Below are 27149 nucleotides of genomic sequence, written 5' to 3'. Positions count from 1 at the left end.
AAAATGGAAATAAACTCATATCATTGCAGTTTGTCAGATTCAATCATTCACTATGTTCAGAATCTCAGAATGGAAGAAATTGGACATTTAACACTGCTCTATTGATATTTTTCCCATCTCATCAATTTCCTTAGTTGATCATATAAAAACGGCAGTAAACTGTTAATTTTGTGTTATGTTAAAAATTGTTAAAAATAAAAAAAACCATTTCAGAACAGTGCTGTCTTGTTTACATTTTGGCATTTTCAAGTTGTGACTTTGAAGTTCCATGGGCCTGAAGACCTTTGCTAGTCACATTTTCTGAATATCCATAATACTAATATTTTATTATTAAAATTGATGGTCATTATGCTGTTAAACATTATGTAATATTGCATCAAATTTTGAAAAAAACGTATTTTGGGCACTGCTGCCATGGGGACCATTATGGGAAAACCATGTTACTTATGATTGCCTAACTTTCAAAAAAGAAATACAGGACTAAAATGCAGCCTGAGTTGGAAAAGCAGTCTAATTGGCTTCTTTTTCTGGAAGTTATACATTTTCAAAGTGTGAACTTGTAACATTTTACTTACATTGGTATTACCTGTTGAGCATAATTAAAATTTGATGTTGAATCTGCAGTTTAACATAATGTACTTTTGCATCAGAATTGACAGTAGCCTATTTTGTGCATAGTTATTTCCTGTTTTTTGTCTGTACATTTGACAGCTTTGCTGCCTTGTTATATACAGACACTGTAAATGTCTGTATATATTCTGATTGGTCTGTTTGTTTGTGCCGTCGTTGTTGCTGAAGTTCACCCCATAACTTTCAAACTGTATTTTTGTTTTACTTTTAATTAACCGAGTGGCTTTTTTGGTAAAGAGGCAGGTTGCTTTTGAAAATCCCCATGGTTGCTTTACATTTATGATAATTATTCTGTTTTTTTTTTTTTTTTTTTTGCACAGTTTATGTGGCATTCAACCCATAATTCTTGAATCGTATTTTTGTTTTCCTTTTATTTCACTGAGTGGCTTTGTTTGGTAAAGAGACAGGTTGGTTTGGAAAATCAGCATGATTGGTTTACATTTACGGTAATTATTCTGTTTTTTTTTTTTCACAATTTTTGTAATGTTTGCCCCATAACTGCCGAACTGTATTTTTGTTTTACTCTAGATGTACTGAGTGGTTTTGTTTGGTAAAGAGCCAGGTTACTTTGAAAATAGCCAAGATCTGTTTACATTTATGGTAATTATTATTTTTTTGTGTGAATTTTTTTATTTTTCACATATAAGCATTTTCAGTGGCTTTTATATCCCATGGAACTGAATCATTTGGTAGCTTTTCAATGTCCCTGTTACCTGTAGTAAATAATGTAAGAGGGTAAGTGATTATGCTGCTTTTACGTATTATGTAGCAGTGCATCAAAATTGGCCAAAACATTATTTGGTACACTTTTTTTTCTGTGTAGTGTCTGAACGTTTGTCAGCTTTGCTGCCTTGTTTCCTGTATGGTGTCTGTATATTTGCCAGCTTTGCTGTCTAGTTTAATAGAAATTACCAATATTATATGATCTTCTTACTTAAACCTGGAAGTAAAACTGATCTGACAATAAATTATGGCCATATTTTACATGTAACTTAAATAATGAATTACGATCTACCATGGTTACTTTGTTCAAGAACTAATTTTGGCAGGTGGCATACCTATTTTTAGCTCGTTTATGAAGAGAAATCAGCATTAATATATGATCTTCTGACTTGAACCTAGAAGTAAAATTGATCTGACAATACGCCATAGCCATATTTTACATATAAATAAAATACTGTAGTAACTAAGATCTACCGAGACAGACGCTTGTAGACTGCTTCTACTTCTGTTTTAGCAAAACAACTTTAAATTTTGGGTTTTCATATCAAAATATCAAACCACGAATTTGGAGGAAAAGCTGGAAGAACTCCTCCTTATATAGAGAGGTAAAAATGCAAAGCAAATATAACCTAAAATCATTAAGCTCTGAAATGAAAAGGTGTTTGGAGATTATGATTAAAAAGGAAGTCACCTAAAAGTTAGCATTTTCCAGGAACGCGTTAGCAGCGGCATTTAACAAAACTGGCAAGGTGAACTTGAGGAGACGTCTGAGCTAAGAACCTGTAATTCATTAAAATGCATTCACAAAGAAAAATAGCTGGATGAAATGGATGATGAAAACAAAAACTCATAGTCGTTTTCGCGTTTGTGCATATAAACTTTACATTCATACAGATTGATACATAAACATTTATCCTCACTGGTGTCACAATGAAATTCAGACAAACAAGAACGTCTTTGCTGCGCCGTTTATATCCGAGGGCCGAGACACCACTCAATTGATGCACAGTTCCATGCGCGTAATTTTTCGTCGACCCGCCCTCCTGCGTTATTGTTACTTTCTCAGTGGTTACCCTCACTCCTCACTAAGGCCCCATTCAAAACAGATGATCCGAGTACTAACTGATCCGCCGACTTAATATGGCCGACAACACTTCAAAAGAGGTGCCGCTGTTTCTGGATGGTCTCCCCGCCTCCACATGCGCCGTCGCTGCAGGGGCCTAGCAATTAAACCTCGGAGCCAAGATTTGATCCATTTCATGGCGCTTGTAGAGGCGGGGAGGTTATTAGGAATCAGCGACATCTCTAAAACTTTTGAAGTGTGGTCGGCCATATTTAGTCGGCGGATCAGATAGTACTGGGATCATATATTCTGAATGGCGCTTTATATTCTGCCTCCTGTTGATTTGGTAATCGTTTGGTCAAGTTCAGAGTGCAAAATTTTTATGTCTATGGTTTTGTGCCTTGTAATTCTTCTAGTCTTAAAACAGTCTCATTCATGTTTTAATTGGAAATAACCTCATTCATTTGGGATGAAAGTCTATAGGCAAAACAAAATGGCTTGTTTGTATAATAACCTGATGGTAGCGTTTTAGATTGAGGGAAAACAACAATGTGTCTTCTCTAACACAATCCCACGACAGTGATACTATTATGTAACCAGGTGAGCATTTGGTGAGAGGTATTCAGAAAGGGCCAAGGTCAGGAGGAAGAGGAAGAAGCTTTATATGCCACATTGTCACAATTTCCACACGTAAACTGAAATTTTGGCACTGAGAACTGATATAGTTTGTTGTAAGTACTGTAAAGATGACATAAGGCAACACTGATCGGTTTATGTTGACGATATTTTGTCAAAAAGTATGCATTTCCCACTTCAGGGGTAATTGTTCTTGGGTATATTTCATTGACATGAATGCCGAAATGAGCTTGAAAAGTTAAATAACTTTTTATGTTGCCTTTTCCAGAAAAAAAGTATTTGCTCATAAAGAAGTGAAAAGATTATCCCAGCCGTCCAAAGGTCTGAACGCGTTAATACGTCTTAAACAAAGCAAGGCGACAAAGCAGGTAACTATCGGTGCATTCTCAGCTCCCAATGGGTGCCTTTTTTTTTATCTTACGACAGCGGTTTGTACAAAATTATCCTGTTTATTAAAGTAAACTGACAACAAACCAGTGGTTTTCTAGAGAACTAACCTCGACCAGGAAAGCAAACGTACATTTGCTAGACACTGTCGACCTCCCTTGACTTCAATTTTCATGATTCAATTTCATTCCATCCTTGATTTTACAATCGGGAATAAAATGCTCGAACAAAGTATCTGATTTTAAAAGAAATAGAGCTAAAATTCTAGTGTTTGGATTACAAAATTAATTAAGTGGCTGAATTGGAATCAAGTAATTGGTAAAATCATTCTTTTTCTGTCTATAAAAGCGAAGTGGTTTTAATAAGCACATGTAGCAATAAAATGCTGAATTTATGTCAGACTACTCACAAAATAAGCAATATAATGCATAAATAAAACAAGACAAAAACCAAACACTTTCTGCATCCTTGTGCCCTATAAACAACATGTTAATTGTCATTGACCAGTGTTTTATGTTATCCTACGGAACCGAAACAATTTTATATTACTACATTGTAACCCTGATCCCCGCATTTACAAAATCCAGAGTTATCTTTATCAAAACTAGGCTTTCTGTAAAATGTTTACATTTATCTACTTTTAATTCCGCAAATATATAAAGTCCAAACACTGATATCTTTTGTAATAGTTGGTATACAGAGCAGCGTGATTGTACGGCCGGTTTTCTGTTTTTATGATAAAATTATCTATGTGGGCAAATATGCAGTCTCCATCACAATACTCCTTGTGGAGGGATATGGCTTAGCAAAGATAGATAAATATAAATATTAGTATGTTGACGTGTAACAGTGTGTACAGGGTATGCAATAGTAATGATGTCATTGTATAGAACGTGTAGGTTCAATATACCGAGGATATATCTATTCTTATATATATAATGTGACTTTTATATCTCTTAATACATACCAAAAAGGGTCGGTATGAATATTGTATTTCACTAGATAATTTTTCTCTCACATGGATTTTGTTTAATTTATTTCATTTTTCATTTAATTTCAGTGTCTCGTAACAACCGTCTACGTTGAGATTAGACGCACTCCCAGAAAAGACGTCAGATTCGTGTTCGCCAGCGCCCGCACCCATGTCAACGTTGTCTTGCGTTTGTCGTATAGTCAACTTGCAGGGCTGACATTTGATTTGGTTTGAAATGCAATGTTTGCTTTGGGTTGTAATTTTCTGCATCAAAACGTGTATCGAATGAAGTGCAGCGTGCAACAAATGTTTTATTCATGAAACTTCTAATAAAATTGACTAAATCCAAGCGTCAACCCTGCACGTCGCTCGCTTATTATTATACATGTGTAAATAAGTTGTAGTACAGTACTCTATCCGCACACGATGTTTTCATTGTGATTTATTTATTTTTTGTTCATGCCCACCAGTTCCCGAACCTGAAACGACACTTTTGAAGTTATCCTTAAACAAAAAATGACTTGCTTAAGTGATCTATGAAAATAAAATTAATTGTTGTAAAATTATCATCAAGTGATGTGCAGGTAGAGCACTGTGCTAGTACTACCGGTTTAATATTTCATTGTAAAATTTTGTGTGAGTCAGGGCCGTAGTCTGAGCAAAATGCCAGGGGGGGGGCAGTAAGCGGACACAAGGGGGCGAAGCCCCCGAGGGGGGAGGGTGTGTGTGTGTGTGGGGGGGGGGGGGGTCCCCCTCCCACGGTGTGGAAATTTTTAAAAAACTGTATGTATAATACTGAATTCTGGTGCATTATAACTGTTATTTATTGCTAAATCAGAAGTCAGAAATTGTGGGTTCATTTTGCCATAGGTACAGTCATTTTTCAACACAACATGCCAATTGTACTTCATTTCGTAGATTGTCTAAAAACAGTACACCTTTGTAAACAGATTGTTGAATGATTGTCTAGTGGCCATGAGCGCATTTTCTCACAGAATTGATACCAATTTTGCAATTATTTTCATTCACCTTTGCGATTATTTTTTTGCACCTCAAATCCCAGGGGGGGGGGGGGGGGCAACTGCCCCCCCCCCCGCCCCCCCCCCGCCCCCCCCCCCCCCGGAGGCTACGGCCCTGTGTGTGGGCAACTAGGTAAGAAGACACGAAAATGCACGTTTATTCATATTAAATTGGATACAAATATTGATTTTAATGAAGCTAACTTTAGAAAAAAATAGTCGCAACTTCATTACGTAAAATGCATACAGGCATTTTATTATGGGTTCAATGAAAAAATCTACAATAAATTGTAAACGTTGTGATCCAAATTATGCAATTAAGAATTAACGGCAGTATAAAATTGTAAAATGTGCTCAAGTTTTGGCAGAATTGCCCACACGTATTAAAACGTCTTTATAGGGTCTTTCTAGAATTGTGAATATGCGGTTATGACGCATGGTAAGAATAAACTTCTTTTGGATCCCGGTGTTTTGATATACTAGTAGTATGTCTGATCAGTGATAGACCCATAGTTTTATTGCTGGGAGGGGGTAAAGATGTTTTTGTTTTCAGAAAATCAAACCAGGGGTCGAGTCAGTTTTTCCTTTCGAAATTGATAAGTTTTTGTTATTAAAAAAGGACAATTAACTTTTACCTTCATTACAAAGCGGAACTGTTCACAAAGAGAAACGGTGATTAGTAGGAAGTGTTTCCTTTTCCGTCTTTTGTCAATTAAAATGTATATGTAGGACTGGCATTTATCGCATCTTTTACAACTTGAAATTTTGAAAAATCCTTATCAAACTCGTATCAAAAACTACAAGCTCTGTTTTGGGGGTAATGGGTATTTCCTAGTAATTAAACGAACTTTTGTAGACTCAACTTTTGTCAATCCTCTAAAACACGATTTTTTTTCTGTTAATTGCCAATTTACTGACTTATCGTCTAAAAATCTTTTCTTTTGTGATTTTTTTGTCTAATCAAATATGAAAAATCAAAATACTATCAGAAAAATGACACTTTGATTGGCTAGAGTAAGTTTTACACAAAATTGGAAGGTCAGCGTTTTATTTAATGTTGATCTTGTACTTGGCACATTCTTAATTCTATAATTCAGTCGGGATCAAGGGGTGATTGAGAACAAAAGGCCTGATTAGGTGCCAGTCCTGCACATGCTGTTGGGTTATTTTTACTGAGTGTTTTTTGATCACTGAACACCAGAGATCTTTGAGTTTATTAGCATTTTCTGAGTAAATGTGATTAGTTATTTTGAGTAAACTAGACTTGTTTTTGCATAACCTTTTCAATTTTGTTTACATATTGTTCTTAAAATGACCATGACTGGGATAAGGTTGTAAACTGACCATGTCTTCATGCTGTTCTTGATTTGCACGACGCATAAATTTAAGTGTTCACTCGAAATGCCAGCAAAATCCTAAAGATGACGCAAAATATGAGGTACATATTTATTTATCTATGAGAAAAGCACTCATCAAATTTACATAATTGAATAATGTTTGACTGCTGTTTGGTGTTGTGTGTGATCATCAGCATGGCGACATAGAGGAAGTTGTGGTGTCATGAGTGTGTACCCGCGTGTGGGGGTAACGCTTACGTGAGATCATATGCATTTTGAATTTTCAATTTGATACCACCTTTGAATTTGGATAAAAATGTCCCTCGTTGAAATTTTGGATCAGTCAAAAGACGAATACACCAATGTCAATGGCTGTAAAATACTTCACTTCAAATCTTCAACTTTCTCTTTTAAGTCGCAGCAAAAAACCTGATAATTTCTTGTTCTGGTCAGTATTATGTGGTCTCGTATGCAGTGTTCTTGGACACTTGTTAAAAAACCAAAACAATTGTTCTTAAACGACAATTTTCAAAATGCATAGAACCTCCGACACATTTAGTTGTAGATAGTTGTATTTAAGCTTGATTTACATCTCGAAATGCGAAGTCGTTATGAAAATTACTTTTTATGTAGAGCCAAAACGTAATGTATGGGTTTTGCATAGATCTGTATTGTGGAATTGCTTGCATTTGTTTTAATAAACGTACATAAAAGCTGTAATAGATGTAGTTTCAAAATTTGTAAAATGTCACATCATCATTCCCGACTCTTTTCTTCAGCTCAACTCGAACCTTTGGTTATCAACTTAGTCAGTCGTCTTCTTCGTCTGTCGCCTTACCTATTGAGCCACTGCCTCAACTTGCTTTTCCTTATTCGTATGACCCTCTTGTAGTAGTCTAAATTGTTTACTTGAGTTTATTTTTGCAAAAGGTAATTTGCTGGGACCTAGAAGCGCCAGGAATCGAACTGGCGACCTTCTGTCTGAGAGGCAAGCGCGTTACCTACTCCTCTAACTGTTCCCACCCACCCTCCCCGGGTAGACTTTCTTCTTATAGTAACCAAAGGAAAATTTTGATAGCACTCCATTTGTAATTCCAAAGTGCCCGAGCCAGGAATCGAACCCCAACCCCAGGCTACCACCGAGTCATGTAGCCATCAGTAAAAACACTATGACGTTTGGTATATTTAATAAGTTTTTTATTCAGAGAAATACAGATTGCTCTTATGTACTCAGTATTCGATTGTTTATAAGACATATCTGTAAAATATCATTGTCTTCAGTCTTTTTATTACTACAAGTTAAAAAGCGTTCTAGTAACTAAAAGAATATTATGATATTATAGTATAATATTACTATGTCTGTATTTAAATTCAACAAGTGTAAAAATATAACATTCTTATATATTTGACTTGACAAATAAACTATCTACCACACTAATGGTCTTATGTTTTTTCTTAATGACAAAAACAAAAGACGAAAAAATATCCCTAATTTCTGCATCATCTGGTCAATAGAAGGAAAGATGCTGGTTAGAGAAAATTGCTTAAAACAATTAAATTTGAAAAATGAAATAATTTTCAATCACATAAATGGTCCCTTCATCTTTACGCAGATCATGGATTTGTTTAACAGATTAATGGCAAAAATATCAGTTAATTTTCTTGATAAAACGTGTCATATTTTACATTGTAAGAACTATACGTTCAGAGATAAGTAAAACACGAAAGTAGTTTCTTCTCCATCATATGAAGGGCATTTACATGTACGTAATCAGCTTTTCAAGAAGGGATATTTCTCAAATGGAAATTTTTCTCAAATGGAAATTTCTTTATTCTACATACTTCACTTGTGACACAAAATAATTGATCTTGATTCGTAAAATGACATCTCTTACTCAACAAGACAGCAAATTTCAAGAGACAATCCTTTTTTCTCACCGGAACATTAACAGAGAGACACACAATGAGCGTCAGTCGATATATATATATATATATATATATATATATATATATATATATATATTCTAGATTTCAGTCAGTTTTGAGAATCGGACTGAAGAAGACACTCACGCTGGTAAAAAGAGAAATTAAGAATTCGACAACGGACTTGTAGAATTTATCAGCGATTTCGGTAATGTGTCCCTTGGTAATTTAGGTGAAACCCAATATTACAGAATTCTGAATATTATAGAAAAATATTTTGCTTTAAACCGATAAAATAAAATTTGTGTATTTTTGCGTACTTAATTCCCATCTAAAACTAGAAAGTCATCCCCTGCCGTCTTGCTGAAGAATACCACAAATAGTTCCATTTTACATGTCACGTGAGACAAACTTGACACTACGATAGTATAGAACATATTTCAATACAATAAAGCAAGTTTTAAACTGATGACCATGCATTCTGATATATCATTACGTTTTAAATATGTTACATTTCATTCGTAAATTCGTAATGTTATTGAAAAAAAAAACACGTAAAAGACAAAGCCTTTTCAAATCCGTTCCAAACAGCATTTTGAGCATTTCGCTCCTTATGTCTTGAAAGGTTGATCTTATAATATGTCACGCAGAAATCAATACAACTTCAATTTAGCTCACACATTTTAATGCAATGAAATATTATATATTAATTTATGAAATCTTGCCAATATTCGAAATGGAAGTGTACATTAAATTTTATAATTCCACTACCAACCGCTCACTACCGGGTACGTGTAAATATCAACATGTCAATAGCCAGACCCTCACAAGACATTTCACACCATTTTTCCCTCCTTGGCCATTTCTCACGGTAAACTTCCACCACCACTACTATTTCTACCGAAAAAGGTCAAAATACTGAACAAGAAGTGCAACTGCATCTTCCTTTGTTTTATGAGACGTGATGAGTTGAAGTAAAGGAGAAAATAAATGGTAGGCCTACGTGGGGAAAATGTTGGGAAATAGTCAAAACCACTTTTAAACAAACGGGTGTCAAAATACTTTTCAAAAATAAATCACAAGTAACTTATCACCAAATACCTAACATTGGTTTCTTAAAACGTTATATTGATATGGCTGAAATTACGATATTCGTATACTTAATCATCTAAGCCGCCTTCGCTCCACTTCCTGATCACTCAGCAATGAGGCAGTGACGTCTCCTTCCAGGCTGTCCATCCCATTACATTCATGGTAGGGGGAGGTGGCAGGCTGAAGTGGCCGCCTTTCCTTTTCAACTCTTACCAATATTTTACGGATGAAACTTCATTTGTAATAGACAACATTAAAAATACAAAGGACGAGTTGGTGTTCAGTATATTTTCAAAAAAATACCAGACGAAAATTAACTTCAGACCCTAAACCACCCAAATTGAAACGACATTATGTAGGTCACTGGCTATCTTGATATGACTCAATATGGCACACTGATTTTAATATCTGAGCAGTTTTGACTGTTTGACCAATTAGACCGTACGATAGCGCCATCTGGAGGAAAATACAAAAATACTACGATCAGAAACTCGGCAGCTGGCTTTAGATTTACAGTTTTAGGGACATGGGACGGACAGAGGATTACATTGATTTAATATTTTTACCTGCACAATTATATAGTATTGAAAACACGCATGAACAGTTTCGGACAAAGTTCACAATTTCACGCCTTTGTTAATCCAGACACTAAGTCTATTTTTCGAGAAAAGAACACCAACCAGTTTGTATACATACTGTATACTTACAAATGAACAATCTGTTTTAATAAGAGTAATGATCCGAGCCATTAGACTGCGGTGTTTTGACTCTGATGCTGTCTCAACCATGATTGTTAGTGAAGACAACGCCAGGTGGGGAGGGGGAGGAAAAGTTCATAAAGAAATTACCTAATAAGCCATTGGAAATGGCAATATGATATTTTAGTTTAAAATTAGATGTCGACGAACCATTCAATAGAGAAAGTTGGAATAAAAGGAAATATGTTGAAATAAAGCGGCACAAAAATGAGGGGGGAAGGTATGGTAGATGGTATAAAAGGTTTGGGAGAGTCGGTGAAATTGAGTTTTGAGTGCCTCCGGGTATTTACCAGTGTCCTTTAACTTGAACACACCAGGTTATACAAACTTTAACAACTTTTGTCTCTAAAAAAACCCTGTACAGATTTATCTTTTCTACTTATATAACTACCGTATGTTTCAACTATAGTAATTCACAAAGATGAAGTTAGAATTAAAAAATGACGTCTATTGAGGAAGAGAGCCTTTACTAAAAACGCAGCACTAGAAAATTAACTGACAAAGCGTCAACGCTACGAAGAGAACTAAAATTAAGATAATTTGTTATGCTGTTTCTATGCTAGAAAATCACCGTGGCGTTATAATTAAGCGCTGATTTGCTTTATCAATTTCTTCCTCTGAAATATTGCCCCAATGAATAAAAATGAAGCTTTCATACTCGCCTATCATGTCTTTAAATTGAAACTTTAAAAATTTAAAAAAGAAAGAAATTATCGGCATTTTTCATTGAAATTAGCGTTTTTACAACGAACTCGACGAATGGCGCGTGAAGAAAAACGACGTAAAATCCCTACGCCGTGACAGTATGTGTTCTACTGTCAGTTACAGATGGAACATAAAGTGCCGACAGAATTTACGTGAAGTCAAAGTTTGCTATTTTTGAACTACACAAACTGTCGGCGATCATCACATTAAAATAAGTCACAGCAAATGTTATCACATCAAGTATGTTTACCTACTTGCACTTCATATTATATTGCACATTTTCATATATGCACTAGGGCCTACTGTATTTGCGCGATTATTCAGAATACATCAGAAAACATAAAACAGAAGCGCTAATGAATGAGATTTCGTGCTTTTGCAGAACTGTCCCCATAGACAATAGACTAAAAAAGAGTAGTACAGATTGCGGTTTGAAGGACAGAATGATAATTTTTTTAAATTAAAAAATTATTTTTTACGAAATGAGATATTTGGGACTTTACAAAGAAATCTCTACAATATTTCAAAAATGATCCAGTTACATAAAAAGTTAGGCTAACGACGTGAGTGTCGCCACACAATGAAGAATGAAATTTCAGAGCGCGAAAATTGACTTGTTTTAATTATTGATTAAAACAGACTGTTAGCATGACCAAGTTATAAAACAGCCGATGAAATTCTTGAAACATTGAATGACTCGAAATGGAATTAAGTGAATTTCTTAATTGCAGATTTGTTTTTTCTATATCATTTTGTGTAGTCGAAGTATTTTATTATGGCAAACTGCTAACAACACATTTCTAACCGAGGCGTTACTATTTCAAAACCATAAAAATAGTTGTGTGTGTGTGTGTGTGTGTGTGTGTGTATGTGTGTGTCTGTGTGTCGGGGTGGGGGACGTAGGGCATGCGAGGGAATCTCCCTCTCTGGCAACTGTCAATGATGATGTAGGGGAGAATAGAAGAAATTGAGTTACAACAGTGTTAATGCTACAGTATTTGACCTCAGAGTCTATCTCAACATGATTGTGACGGTGTCCATGAATTTCATCATATAATATGATGAAATTCATGGACACCGTCACAATCATGTTGTGCTAGTGAAGACAGCCATAAATGATAGAGGGCGCTGATATGATAATTTTTCTTATAATTTCTCCGGAGTAATATAAGGATTTTTTTAATACTCGAAACTTTTTGAATGCACTTATTTCAAAAGTGTCCAAAATTCTTGAATTTCGTTTGTATGAAAAAAGAGTAGGCCTCACCATATAACAGTGATAACTGTACTTGAGGCCCCTGCAGGTGATCCAGAAGCCGAAACAACTGAAGCTAATTATTTGGAAATTATTACCTATTTATAATAACACGCTTTATATTATAATGATCATGGGCCTATTTGATCAATACTTTTATCAAGCTTTATTATTTTCTTTCGTAGCGACTCAAATCATATCTAGATTCTTTAACGCTAAAATATGTATGTATATCCGATTACAAATTATTTTTGAAGAAAGTGTTAAGACGGACTCGAGCAAGCTGTAGCTATAACAACTACGGAACGCAGTGCGTCAGGAGAGACGACACATTCCATTCGAAGGAAAGGGGGGACATGGGATAACCTTCGTCAAAAATGGTCCGATAAAGCTGACATTTGCCGTTGTATTCTAATACTCATGCTAAAAAGTGATTCTGTAAATTTCAGTATGATAAGTCACGGGGTTTTCCATTTATTGCATTAACAAGTCTTACATTATAAAGTATAACATAAAAGTGAAAAAGCGGGGTAATTTAAGGAAAAAGACCTAATATATCTGCAATTCGAACATGGACTGTATTTATCATAACACGAATTACTCCAGTAAGTTTGAGAATAGCAAAAAAAAAAGCCTCATGGTTATTATCTTTGATTTTTTTATTTATGCATTTTTGGTCTGTAAATAATTCTTTCCGTATATTTCTTTGTTCCTTTATTCATCTATTTGGTTGGCTACTATACTTGTGACTGTTTCTATTTCTATTTTTGGTATATACCGGCTTATGTATAAATGACATATATTTTCTGTCGTTCCCTCAATGAGAGCACATAATACTATATGAGATTTGCCTGCTTTTCTTTCCTTTGTATAAACCTTGCTTCAAAAATTCCGGTTCCGGGGGAATCTGTCCATTGCGGACAGCTCCTACAATTTCTTTGTAGAATAAAAGAACTCTAACATCTCGCGATCGTCAATCACATCCATACCGCCAAAGAACTCTTATCTCCTGTGATTGATAGGTGTCAATCAAAGCTGTCAAATTTGACAGGTTGATTGACGGTTAGTTAAACAAACGTCAATCACAATCATGCTGCGAAAGAGCTTTTACTTCCTGTGATTGAGAGGTGCCAATCAAAGCTATTAAAAGTGGATGGCTTGATTGGCAGTTATATATACAAACGTCAATCATCATACTGGTGATCAAGAATAGCTGTCGAACAATGAAAACGCCGGACTGTCCCCAGGATTATTTACATAAGAAAATTAAGATATAGGCGAGAGGAGGGAAAAGAACTATATGTATTCCGGCGTCAGCTAGTCGAGTGATTAAAAGGTATACAATATATAAGAAACTAAAGACTCAATGTATTCATCATATTATAGTCGCATTCTGTTTATAATAATTGACTTTTGTGAAACTGCAGGAAGGAAATAATTTTCACTCCATTTGCAGTATTTTTCTTTTCATTTTTTCATTTTTTATCTTTCTTTCATTCTTTTTTATTAATATATCTACACCGTATTATTTATATATTTATTTAGCTTTTTATAATTTTGTTTATTAATTTTTGTTTACTTGTTTGCTTATTTCCAAAAATATTCTTTATATAATTTTGTTCTACCAGATTTTAAATTACATTATTTCCCTTAGTTAGTGTGCCATGAGTTCCGCACAACGCTGTGGTGAGACTGTGTGGAGTTGGTTGAATTAGTGGCGTACACGATCACCAAGAACCTTTCCCCTGAAAGTCTCGTGGAATTCGACATGCCAAGTGATCAGCCCGAGGCCGAGGTTAAATATGCCACGATGGGTCGCTCCACTTGGAGAATTCGATTTGGCTATAAAAAGAAATAACTTCCCACATGAGAGGGGAATTTTCGAAGAGTATATGATTACAGTGGTGACTTAGAACCAAAATATCATTTATTTACATTCAGCTGTTGATATGAAACTTTTTCATCAAATAAGACAGTTTAAAGACTTTTCCTTCCGTTCTTTTGAAAGAAAACTGTACAGGAAAATAATTTATATTCATATTCAAATATTCATATATAAACAGGAAATCATTATCTTAAAGTAAAAGCCTTATACAGTTCTTTTGACGGACATTGGGTACTGTTTATAGAAAAACTCAAACGTCAACTCCTTTTTTTTTTAACTTTTCTTATTTGAAATATAGTCAGTGTTGTTATTTATAAATGAAGCAGTGTATTTGTTTACCGCGCCAACCTCCGGACGTCTTTAATGAGTAAATACAGTGTATAGACGTGTCCAATAAACAGATATTTTTTACAGTTTAGGGTGCCCATGTTTAAATTAAAAAGTCTTACATTTCTATACAAGCAGGCAGTTTTTTTAGTTATGTTAAAAATAAGTCCAAGCTACGCTTGCGGTTGGAGATTGTCTGCAGGGGGACTGTTCAGTTCAGATGTTTAGAAGATTGAGAGCAAAGGAAAGAGTTTGAAATCCAAAAGAAATTGCAAATCTGCTCTTCGCCAGTATAGCTCTGTAGTCCCACCTTGTTGAGGGACACATTTTACTTTGTATTGTAGACTCCAAAGGCTATCCTTCAGTTACATGTACACAGCAACTCTATGGCATGGAGTGTGTTGACCCGGATTGAAAGAAAAGGGGAATAAAGCACAGGTTAATTACCCACAAGAGGAAAATAGATAAAATAATAAATAAATACACGATAATAAATTAAGTTTGCAGTAATACATAATATGTTAAATTCCAGGTCAAAATAGATAATAAGTATTAAGAAGTATTAAAAACCACATTAAAGATAATGTATTGGCCCTTTTTATACACACTTTGCTTTTCTGTGACAATATTCAATGGTTTCGTTTGGTGTGTCATTTCAGTTTGACTTTTTCTGTCATTTCCTTATCTGCATTGACTGAAAATTTGAGTTGTGAAATAAACCCAGTATAGTTGCTTCCAGTAAAAAGACATACTCAGTTTCTACTCTATATTCGCATATTAGTACAACACAAATTTATGTTCACGTTAAATGTCTTCATGTCTACCTTTTTTTAATCATCAGCCTGTTGTCAGGAACCATAGTATAGAAAAAAAGTGTAATTAGTACTTTTAAAACTTTCATACATGATGTTGTATTAACTCAATCAGAGGAAGCCATTGTTTGATAAAATTCAGACATGGGAAGCCAAGTTGTACAAGTTGTTCAGATAATGCTTCACACCTTGCAGTTCAAATTTTAATGTCCTTTGTTCCGAAGCCAGTAATCTGTTAGAACTAGATTACAGGGTGTTATTAGGAGTGCCCACCTGGAAGAAGGTGGCCTTGTGTATGAAGTAACCTATCAGTTTTTAAGTTATGTGATGGACAGTTTAACTGATAAAGTTTTGTATAAAAATCTGTAAACTTAAATCTAGGGGGGGAGAGCTAGAGAGAGGAGGAGAGAGGTCATACTTGCATCATGTAACTTTTAGTGTAGCAAAATATATTCTGTTGAAGTTACAACATGGAGTCGTTTCATTCTTTTCCGTGTGCAGACTTTAAGACAAGGAACCTGGGAATCTCTGTAGCAGTATTACAGATAGCATTATCCAAAGATGTGAGCCTGGGCTTCAAGCCCTGGGGTTTTATTATTAAAGGGTATTTTATGTAATGTGGGGGCCCCGGGATGGTTTAAGGGGGTTTCCCACACTGTGATGCAAATAACGAAATTCAGAGAAAGCAGACGCGTTTATTATGAGTATCTCCATTCTTATGATTTCGGTTTAGAGATATTTTGGAAGTTATCATTCTTGCATAAGAAAGCACTCTTTCAGTCTGATTTTAAAAGTTTCCAAAACAAATAAATAAATAAATCAAATAAAAGTAATTTCCAGCGCCCTGATTACATCACACATACCTAACACCGTATTTATTTATTTCTATGCTATAAGGACAGTAGGTTGAGAAAAATATTTGCAGGGGCGGGGGGGGGGGATAGGAGCTTATTCCCCTCCCCCACCCCGCCCTTACATTTTCAGCCACGTCAGTTGTTATGCCCCTATTTCACACAGACCTCGAATCCCACGAATGGCCATGAATTGACAAATTTCACGATTCTTGGTTGAATCGTAATCAGTTCGTGAATTTCTTAACAGATTCGTATATATTCGTAGTCAGTTCTTGCACTTCTTGACCAACAGGAATTGGTGGCAAAAACTTTGATACCCCTATTTCACACAGACCACGAATCCCACAAATCGCCAGGAATTGAAAATTTCAGGATTCGTGGTTGAATCGTAATCAGTTCGTGAAGTTCTTAACAGATTCGTATATAATCGTAGTCAGTCCTTGCAATTCTTGATAAATCGGGAATTCGTGGCAAAAAATTTGAGCTGTTCAAAGTTTTGGCCACGAACTCCCGATTCCAAAAAATCGTAGTGAATTTCTGGACAATATTCGTTCGATTCCAGCCGAATGCCACGAATATTCGTAACACTATCGCACCTGTATCGTAACTGAATCGTAGAGCGTTTCGAATTAGACCAGAAAATTGGCAAAATCTCACGATTCCAGCCGAATCCTGAAATTTGTCAATTCCTGGAGATTCATGGGATTCGTGGTCTGTGTGAAATAGGGGCCTTAGCGGAGAAGAGGATGATGGGCCCTGTTCATTCCTTTACCCCTTACATATTTATAAACAAGTTCTTGATATATTGCATCGAGGATCGAGACCCCAGTCAGTCCATGGCCAACTTCAAGTGAGTAATGTTTTCGATGCCCCCCCTCCCCTCCTTCTCCTACTCGGCGATTCAATGTTTGCACTGATGTCATATTTGCCTGCAGCTTGACAGACGAGACACTTACTTGGCATGGAACACCCCCTGAAGTATTTTACTGATAAGGTTGGACCTAGAGGAGTGGTCAGGAACCCATTACAGAGAACGACTTCTCACTGTCCTTGTTCATCCCCATGTTATTCAATTGATGTTTTCATTCTTACAAAGTCAGTTAATTATGGATAGAAATTTTGTTATTTTACATAAAGAGCTTATATTGGTGTTACGGTGACGATGTGGTAAGTGTGCTTGTAAATGAAATTAGCTAGAGGATTACGTGGGCTTCATTGCGGCAGTTGCCCCTCTCCCAAAATCTGGGCTTCATGAATAATTGAAGACAATGCACAAAATGATGATTAAGACAAAAACGAATGACGGCGAAAAGACAGTGAGCAGAAATTTAGGTATCTCTTATTATTACTTTTAGTGTTGGTGTTTTATTGTAGAAAATGCCCCCACCAATCTTTTATATATTGCTCTATTCGTTTTTTATCAACGTATTATGATGGGCCCGGGTATGTTTAAGTTGGAGCATTGATACAAGATCTGTAAAAGAAAAAAAAAATGAAGAAAATGGCATGAAGAAGTTCTAGAAAAAAAAAGGTGTCTGGCGACACCAGTACGCACTTTACATTTTTCTGTGGGAACAATACAATTTTTTTTCACGAGGAGGGCGCCGTCATCCATCAAGAGAAGAGCGGGTGAGGATGATACCTCACTGCTGGACCTGTTCATCTTTTCAGGTTTATCTCTTGCCTGTAGTAAAACGCTTTAGTTAAAGCATGGGCAAAATTACTAATAATGACCAAGGTTAAAGCTCAAGTTAGGATTTAATTTCTTTATCCGCGTCAATATAACCGTCGTCTCCAGTATTGATTTCGTCAGCAATGGAATAATACCGGGAGCTCACTCTAATGTAAAAGTAATGATAAATAAAACAATCGCCATTTTATTCTAGTAAATGATTTACTTTCGAGATAGTCTGATACATGCAACAATGTTTTATATTTATTCCGTCTCTGCATAGCAGCAGCAGAATTTAAAGAAGGCCTTAAAGCATCACTGTGTACCCATTGACTGATTTTTATTATCTGTGTAAAAATTAACACTGTTTCGTAATAAAATAAATATTTTGGTGATTGATTAACATCAACATTAACATTAACCCACCCGTAATGTAAACGTATTCGCTGTAGCCCGTACGTCGTTAATAAAAAACGCACGGAAAATCGTATTTAATTTCATCGCACGACACGCTTTTCTAATGTAATCTAGGCATAAGAGTTAATTGTGAAATCTGATAACGGAAATAAAATAAAAATTCACTGCTCCGGTAGATTTGAGATATCACTTTTTGGTGTTTTTGATATGATAATTCTGCTTAATCTAGAGTATTTTTATCCAAAAACAGTTACGGATGCCTTCAATCTTGGATATAATAACGTTATTCGTTATTTAGTCCAAGCTTTAGTGTAGTATAGATAGACCGCCTCGTAATAAATCGTAAATCCTGTCGAAAGAAACCACTAAAAACAGCTCAGTCATCTTTGTTTCTTGTTCTGTTATTGTATTCTACTAGTTTTTTATCGAAAATTCATAATAAAGCCATGCTAACATTCTTACAGGGTTATCACAAAATACACGTATAACAAAAAACTTATAAAATAAAAGATATCAGGGAGAGATTCGTCAAGACTTATGTATAGCCAAAATATCGAAAAGGCCTGTAGATTACTTATATTTAGATAAGTACACATACTCTTTTCATCAGCGAGTTTCCAAGACAAAGAAATTTAGGTCACGACAACTACAGAAATGCTCATAAAGTATGTCCATGTATGCAATATGATATTTTTTAAATTAAATCTTAGACGATGTAACAACTAAAAATTAAAGAACTAAAAAAAAAAAAAAAAAAAAAAAAAAAAAAAAAAAAATATTGTGAGAATTCTGACTTAAGACTGTTTAAGTTGATCTACCAGTATCTTTTGACAGTATGTCTATGTATGGATATGATATTTTTGGTTATTTGAAGTAAAATCTTATATAATTTGACGGCTTGAATTTGTTAAGTTTAATGAAAGAAAAAAATGTTGTGAGAAGTCCGATTCGAGACGGTTTATGTTGATCTTTGTTGATTGTTCCTATCACCTAAGAAATTTAACCTGCTCTTTCTCTCTCTCTCTCTTTCTCTCTCTCTCTCTTTCTCTCTCTCCTCTGTGTGTGTGGGGGGGTGCGCGCGCTTCTCAAAATCAATTTGCTAAGACATGATAAAAGGAATCTTAATCAATCTTATTGGGGAATTCATGATAACGAAATGTGCAAGAGAAATCAATGTTATTGTCTGTTTTGTAATAAGTATTTGGTGAACTGGGCACTACAAGTACCGCTGGACATGGAGAGAGTGCCAACAAGAGAAATGAGGAGCGATTACATTTTGCAGTAATTATTTCTCTCGCGAGTCTTTCGATGCACACGAAAATTGTTGCATAAGTTAGCTCAGCACCTGCGCTAATCATATTTAAAACACGAAATGCGGACTCAATTTAAACCTTTGTTACTGTCCCTCACAACACCATCTCACATCCACCTTTAAGTTTATTTTCAATAAAGTAAAAAAAAAAATTAGGAACTTGTTAGGAAGCAAGTGTAATGTTTCAGAAAATGTCTAGAATGTTTATCTAAATAACGTAATAAATAACTTGCAGCGACTTTCGCAGGTGTCGCCCGGCTTTTAAAAACTGAGAATTCCTCCGTGGCTTATTTTTGTCGAAGATAATTAATTTTAGTTGTTTGATGCTTTTGAAATATTTTAGTAATTAATAAAACCTACATTTTAGTTAAGACAATGGCTGTATTCCCAGAGCTTTTAGATCGATCTATCCCTGCGGGGAGTCTCACTAGATTACTGTCAGATAATCCGGCTTAAATGTCCGTCCCGCCTACTACAAGCTGTAAGGGGGTAATTAACTTTCGTGTCCGCTCGGCTGACAGCTATTTAGCGTGAACCCCCAGGGAGTTAGGTCGATCTAAAGTAGATCGATCTAATCTCTGGGAATGGGGTCAATGACTGAAGGCTTCATTGGGTATTTTCGTTACCCGTGAAAACCACTTTTCATTTCCCGAGATGCTAGCAACGTTTTTTTTAAATTATTTTTTTAATTATTTATTTATTATTATTAATTAGCGTCATCCGTGAAGCACCCCATTCCTGTGAATCGTGAAATGCGGGTTTTTATCCCCAGTCCTCAGTGAAACGAAGTCATTATACTTGATGATAGTTATTTTAAGCTCGCTGGACTAGCATTTTCAATGAGATACGAATAAAGTTTTAATTAATTTATGTGATTTGTGATTTGATGATTTTTATTTTCCGCGGCCGTGAACTGAGATCAGTACTTTACCAGCGGGCCCTCATGATTAGCTGGACGATATGTTGACAGGGCACAGTCAAATGGTTTACACGAAACACAACAAAGCTGCATTCTCTTAGAAAGCCATTTGCAAAACCTTCGTTACCAGGCATTGAGAAAATAAACTTGGAATTGAGGGAAATGTAGACCTTTTTATTAAAAAAAAATAATAAACGTGCAAATATATCTCATATTAGAGTACTAGCGCAGTCTGTAGCGCAGTCTATTAAAGTAATTTAAGTACGTGTACTAGTAGCTTTGCAGGGTATTTAGACAAAAATGACTTAGGGATCATTCGCAGACCCTATCGTACTAACTTTGGATCGATCTATCACCAAGTAGATTCTCAGTAAATTGCTATCAACTTAAGCGGTTTAGATGCTAAACGATAATTCCCCTAGCAGCTTCAGTAGGCGTGACAGACATCTAACCCGCTTCATCTGAAAGCAATTTAGCGAGAAACCCCTTGGAGATGGATCGATCCTTAAGGTCTTTTAAAGTAAGTTTAGTATACTTTTAAAGGTAATTTCTTTTAATGCGAAGGTCCGTAAATGCTCCATTTCCTCCTTAAAATTGAGCGTTATGTTAGCAGTGCTAAGATCCAGCTAATAATTTAATTGTCTATGAGCAAAGTTAAAGCAAAAAGAAAATATATGATAACAATAAAAAAAGTTAAAAAGGTAAAAAAAGAATTTAAAATTACCTTTTATGTAGTAATTATATTCTCCATCAATTATCAATAATATATCACATTTAAGCGATATATATATATATAATAACTTGGACGCAGAGAAAAACTGCGGCGCTTCGTGTGCCCGAATGTACCGAGATGTGACCCAGTATTCACTGCGGGTTTTATTTGACCCACATGTACATTTAAAGTCGGGCTTAGTTCGGCCAAGGAGTTATAACTGTTATAACTCCTTGGTTCGGCGGAGCGGGAACATTTTCACACGTTATACCAAGGACAAGGATATAGTTAGGGGTTACAGTAAAAGTTTGATCTGAAGCAGCAGGACATTCCACGATTCCAGCATCCTTTTTAATGCACGCAAAGACATTCTTGATGACAGAAGGGTGAGTACATTGTTGTAGTTATCTGTACCGGAAAGTTTGGGGTTTTCCAGAAAGAGAGAGAGAGAGAGAGAGAGAGAGAGAGGAGAAGGAAAAGAAGAAGAAGAAGAAGAAGAAGGAGCTGCAGATACAAGGGGTCAGGGTTCTCCCCAGGAATCGAAAATAGCCCTTATTTTTTTTCGCGAGAGTACCGAGGCTTGCGAAGCGAGGTACAAAGGGGGGGGGGGGGGGTCCGGGGATGTGCCCTCCGGAGGTAAAATTTTTATTATTTCATGCAAAAAGGGTGCAATCCCATGCAATCTGAAGCTGTCATTAAATTGTTACAACATAGCCCACGTGCAGGACCAAATTTTGCAGAAAAATCAGGGCTAGACACTAACTTTTATGAGCACCTGTCCGAATTTCAATCCAACCTGCCCAACAAAACCAATATTTTTTTCTATTCATTCTATTAATTGAACTTTGTAAATAAATAATTGTAGTCATACATTTAATGCATTTATTACCAAGACATTCAATCAAATGAGTTGGAAAATGCACCTTAAAGTGGATTCATTTTCAGATAAAAAGTTTTTTTTCATACTTGTGAACTCTTGAAGATTTAATCTTGCATATAAGTATGATTTAACATAGTTTCAATCAGGGCTTCTCCTAGGATTTTGGGTACAGGGTCTACTAATTGTAAATCTGCAATTTGATAATAAATTCACATGAAGTTTAACCAAAGCTAAAAAAAATACAGGTGGGGAGGGGGTACTGTCAGATTGATTTTATTAAAATATTCAAAATTTATAATATTTGAATAAAGTTCAATGAAAAATTAAAGAATATTCATTTTATAATACTTTACTTATATTTATGTTAACAATTCAACTTTTTAGGGGTTATCATGTGTTTGATTTTTTTAATATATGAGTTAAATAAAAGCAGTATAAAAAAGTCCCCCTTTTTATTTAAATTCTCATATTTGTTATTACTAATATCTAACTTACATCAATATCACACGGGTATATGACAGCAATGTTAATTTATCATATTCCAGCACTAAATTTTTAACTGTAAATAATATAGGTGATGCTAAAGTCATTAAAGAAAACATCATACAAAATTTCATGTTTTATTTTGGCAAATAAACAATATTTCAACAAGATCTTCAGTCCCAAAGATTTCACGTTCTATAGTAAGTAGATAGCATACAACGTATTTGATTGACAGGCAGTATGTTGCCTTGACAACGAACTAGATATATCTAGTTCATCCAGATCAATCTGGCTGTTGCACAGTACTTGTGTAGTTTCTGTTTTTGGAACGGTCTTTATCTCTAGAGCACGAAGATTTTTAACCAAATAAATATTCAGTAGTGAGCCTGTTATGTGAATAAATTTTGTCTTGTGAAGTTCTGGAGGGTGTTCACTTTCATAATTTGGCGGTAAGTTTGTTCACAATTCATTTTGCGACTGCATGTGTTTTGTGCCAAAAGTAGGTCACTCTTTTCAGTACCGTCTAGGAAGAGAAAAAGACGTTAGTATGCATCAAAAATGATTTTTTAAAAGATTTTTGCTCCAAATTTCTCATAAATCATGACCTGTCCGTCATAATTCGATATAATTCCCTGGTCAGACAGCCAACCTTGCAACTTCACCGAACTGAATTTTTACCTTAAAGAAACGTGTCGGCAAAAAAAGAAGCGTATCGGCAAAAAGAAATGCGTATCGCTGCCGATACGTTATAAAGGCCTGGGGAGAACCCTGAAGGGGTAGACAAAGGGATCCGCTGATCCCAGTGTTATAGGTGTTATACAGTAGATCTGGATTCCTGGAAACATCTGAGGTAAACCTTTAAAAGCACTAGCAGAGTTAATAAGTAGCAATAGGGTTTCTATGATGTACTTGTCTTAGAGCTACTACTAGTATATAAGTTACTTGTGGGGATTTTTGCAGTGTTCGCTTCGTCCTTCGAATCTTTATAACTCTCTATTAAACCATAGTCCTCCAACTGCAGTGCAGTATTGCTTTGCATGTTAGGAACTCGTACATTACGTAGCCAAGTATACTGTGAATAGGGCTTCACCATTCTCAAATATAGTGTTGCTTCTCATGTTGAGACATGCTGGACTGCTGAAGATGTAAAATTACAATGAATGTCCTTCAAAAATTCACTTAGGATGCCAAGCTAAATTGATAATAATGAATGTTATTTATTAATTGGTTATTCAACATACATCTCAAATGAACCCATTTTTTTTCAGGACGTGTATATAGGTGATCCAAGACATCCATGCCTAGACAACTTTATAGAGGATTATGCCTCACTGACTGCTCCACTATTAGAACTGACCAAGCAAGATGTGAAATTCCGTTGGTGAGATGAGGAAGAAAAAGCCTTCGAGAAATGCATTAAAAGAAACTATCACCAGCAGCAAAACAATGGCCTTCTTTGAACCAGGCAAACTAATAATACTGAGAACAGAAGCCAGTTTTAACGAAGGGTTGTCAGCAGGACTGTTCCAAGAAATGGACAAAGCAGAGCAGAGCACTGACAGATACAGAGAAGAAATATTCACAGACGGAAAAAGATGCATTGGCCGTAAGATGGGCAAAGTACAGGATGAGAATATACCTACAGGGTGCTCCAAAGGTCAATATTATCACAGCACACAAACCATAAGTATCCACCCAGGTTTAACAAAGTACAAGCAAAATTACCATCGAGAATACAGAAATGGGTGATGGACTTCCAAGGTGTTGACCATGATGTGGTATATGAGCCAGGAAAGAATGATGCAGACCTTCTTGATTATCTCTCCAGACAGCCACAGCCACAAACGGGTGGTGATAGTACAGAGAGGATGATCAGATGGATGGTAAAATCTGAAAATGCAGTGATTCTCAAAGAGATAGCAGAAAAAACCCTCACTGACCCAACACTAATCAAACTTGGAGGGAGAATCTCAACAAGAGATTGGAATCTATACAGAAAAGATGAGGAGATTGAACCATACTGGCACATGAGAGAAGAATTTAGTATTATTGAAGGACTCATTTACAGAAATGACAGGATTCAGAAACTTCAGAGAAAAGTTATCCAACTTGGACATCTAGGTAAAACAAAGACCAAGAGAATGATGTGAAGCAAATACAGAAAATTCAGTTGATGAGATGCCACAGCAAGTGAAACGGTGATCATATTGAAGAACCAATTTACACCAGACCCAAGAGAACAATCAGACAACCAGCTTACTTAAAAGATTATCTATTAAAGAGACAGTTCAATCAGGATGAAGGTGGATCGCTGTCTTGAAAAAAAAAATAATCTGAGATATTTTATATTTACTTAGGATGAAGGCGGATCGCTGTCCTGAAAGAAAAGTAATCTCAGAAAATTTGTATGTACTCAGGATGAAGGCAGATCGCTGTCCTGAAAGAAAAATAATCTCAGATATTTATATGTAATCAGGATGAAGGCGGATCGCTGTCCTGAAAAAAGTGATATGAGATATTTTATATTTACTCAGGATGAAGGCGGATCGCTGTCCTGAAAGAAATGTTATCTCAGATATTGATATGTAATCAGGATGAAGGCGGATCACTGTCCTGAAAAAAGTGATGTGAGATATTTTATATTTACTCAGGATGAAGGCGGATCGCTGTCCTGAAAGAAAAATAATCTGAGTGAATTTGTATGTACTCAGGATGAAGGCGGATTGCTGTCCTGAAATAAAAATAATCTCAGATATTTATATGTAATCAGGATGAAGGCGGATCGCTGTCCTGAAAAAAGTGATATGAGATATGTTATATTTACTCAGGATGAAGGCGGATTGCTGTCCTGAAAGAAAAGTAATCTGAGATATTTATATGTAATCAGGATGAAGGCGGATCGCTGTCCTGAAAGAAAAGTAATATGAGATATTTTATATTTACTCAGGATGCAGGCGGATCACTGTCCTGAAAGAAAAGTAATCTGAAATAATTTGTATGTACTCAGGACGAAGGCGGATCGCTGTCCTGAAAGAAAAATAATCTCAGATATTTATATGTAATCAGGATGAAGGCCGATTGCTGTCTTGAGGAGAAAAAAATAATCTGAGAAGAAATTCAGAGAAAAGTTATCCGACTTGGTCATAAAGTTGGACATCTAGGGAAAAGAAAGACCAAGAGAATGATGTGAAGCAAATACAGAAAATTCAGTTGGTGAGATGCCACAGCAAGTGAAACGGTGATCATATTGAAGAACCAATTTACACCAGACCAAAGAGAACAATCAGACAACCAGCTTACTTAAAAGATTATCTATTAAAGAGACAGTTCAATCAGGATGAAGGTGGATCGCTGTCTTGAAAAAAAAATAATCTGAGATATTTTATATTTACTCAGGATGAAGGCAGATCGCTGTCCTGAAAGAAAAGTAATCTGAAATAATTTGTATGTAATCAGGATGAAGGCGGATCGCTGTCCTGAAAAAAAGGATATGAGATATTTTATATTTACTTAGGATGAAGGCAGATCGCTGTCCTGAAAGAAAAGTAATCTCAGAAAATTTGTATGTACTCAGGATGAAGGCGGATCGCTATCCTGAAAAAAGTGATATGAGATATTTTATATTTACTCAGGATGAAGGCGGATCGCTGTCCTGAAAAAAGTGATATGAGATATTTTATATTTACTCAGGATGAAGGCGGATCGCTGTCCTGAAAGAAAAGTAATATGAGATATTTATATGTAATCAGGATGAAGGCGGATCGCTGTCCTGAAAGAAAAGTAATATGAGATATATTATATTTACTCAGGATGCAGGCGGATCACTGTCCTGAAAGAAAAGTAATCTGAAATAATTTGTATGTACTCAGGACGAAGGCGGATCGCTGTCCTGAAAGAAAAGTAATATGAGATATTTATATGTACTCAGGATGAAGGCGGATGAATGTCCTGAAAGAAAAAGTAATATGAGATATTTTATATTTTCTTAGGATGACGGCAGATCGCTGTCCTGAAAAAAAAGTAATCTGAAAAAATTTGTATGTGCTCAGGATGAAGGTGGATCGCTGTCCTGAAAGAAAAGTAATCTCAGATATTTATATGTAATCAGGATGAAGGCCGATAGCTGTCTTGAGGAGAAAAAAAAATCTAAGAAGAAACTTCAGAGAAAATTATCCGACTTGGTCACAAAGTTGGACATCTAGGGAAAACTAAGACCAAGAGAATGATTTGAAGCAAATACAGAAAATTCAGTTGATGAGATGCCACAGCAAATGAAACTGTAAAGTCGCTATTGACACCTCAGGATGGCCAAGTCAGTAATGTTTATGACTATAAGGTATTTAATATTTAAAGTACTTTTAAAGACCTCTTTTTA

At 35.6% G+C, this 27149-nt stretch overlaps 2 long non-coding RNA genes across 2 annotated transcripts; both read left to right on the top strand.

Annotated features, from left to right (window-relative positions):
* The first annotated feature begins 3033 nt into the window (after nucleotides 1-3033).
* LOC147764256 (uncharacterized) lies at nucleotides 3034-5442 on the top strand. The gene is made up of 3 exons (XR_015332014.1): nucleotides 3034-3147; nucleotides 3321-3420; nucleotides 4500-5442. It is a non-coding gene; the product is annotated as an uncharacterized LOC147764256 (long non-coding RNA).
* An 8054-nt stretch (nucleotides 5443-13496) lies between these two features.
* LOC147764255 (uncharacterized) lies at nucleotides 13497-14799 on the top strand. Its single transcript, XR_015332121.1, has 2 exons — nucleotides 13497-13837; nucleotides 14156-14799. It is a non-coding gene; the product is annotated as an uncharacterized LOC147764255 (long non-coding RNA).
* The last annotated feature ends 12350 nt before the right edge of the window (nucleotides 14800-27149 follow it).

This window comes from Lingula anatina, chromosome 1, assembly GCF_051362555.1.
Source record: "Lingula anatina isolate TDL-2025a chromosome 1, LinAna3.0, whole genome shotgun sequence".
NCBI classification, from domain to species: Eukaryota; Metazoa; Brachiopoda; class Lingulata; order Lingulida; family Lingulidae; genus Lingula; species Lingula anatina.
The sequence above is the reverse complement of the archived record's forward strand: the minus strand, read 5'-3'. Positions and strand labels throughout refer to the sequence as shown.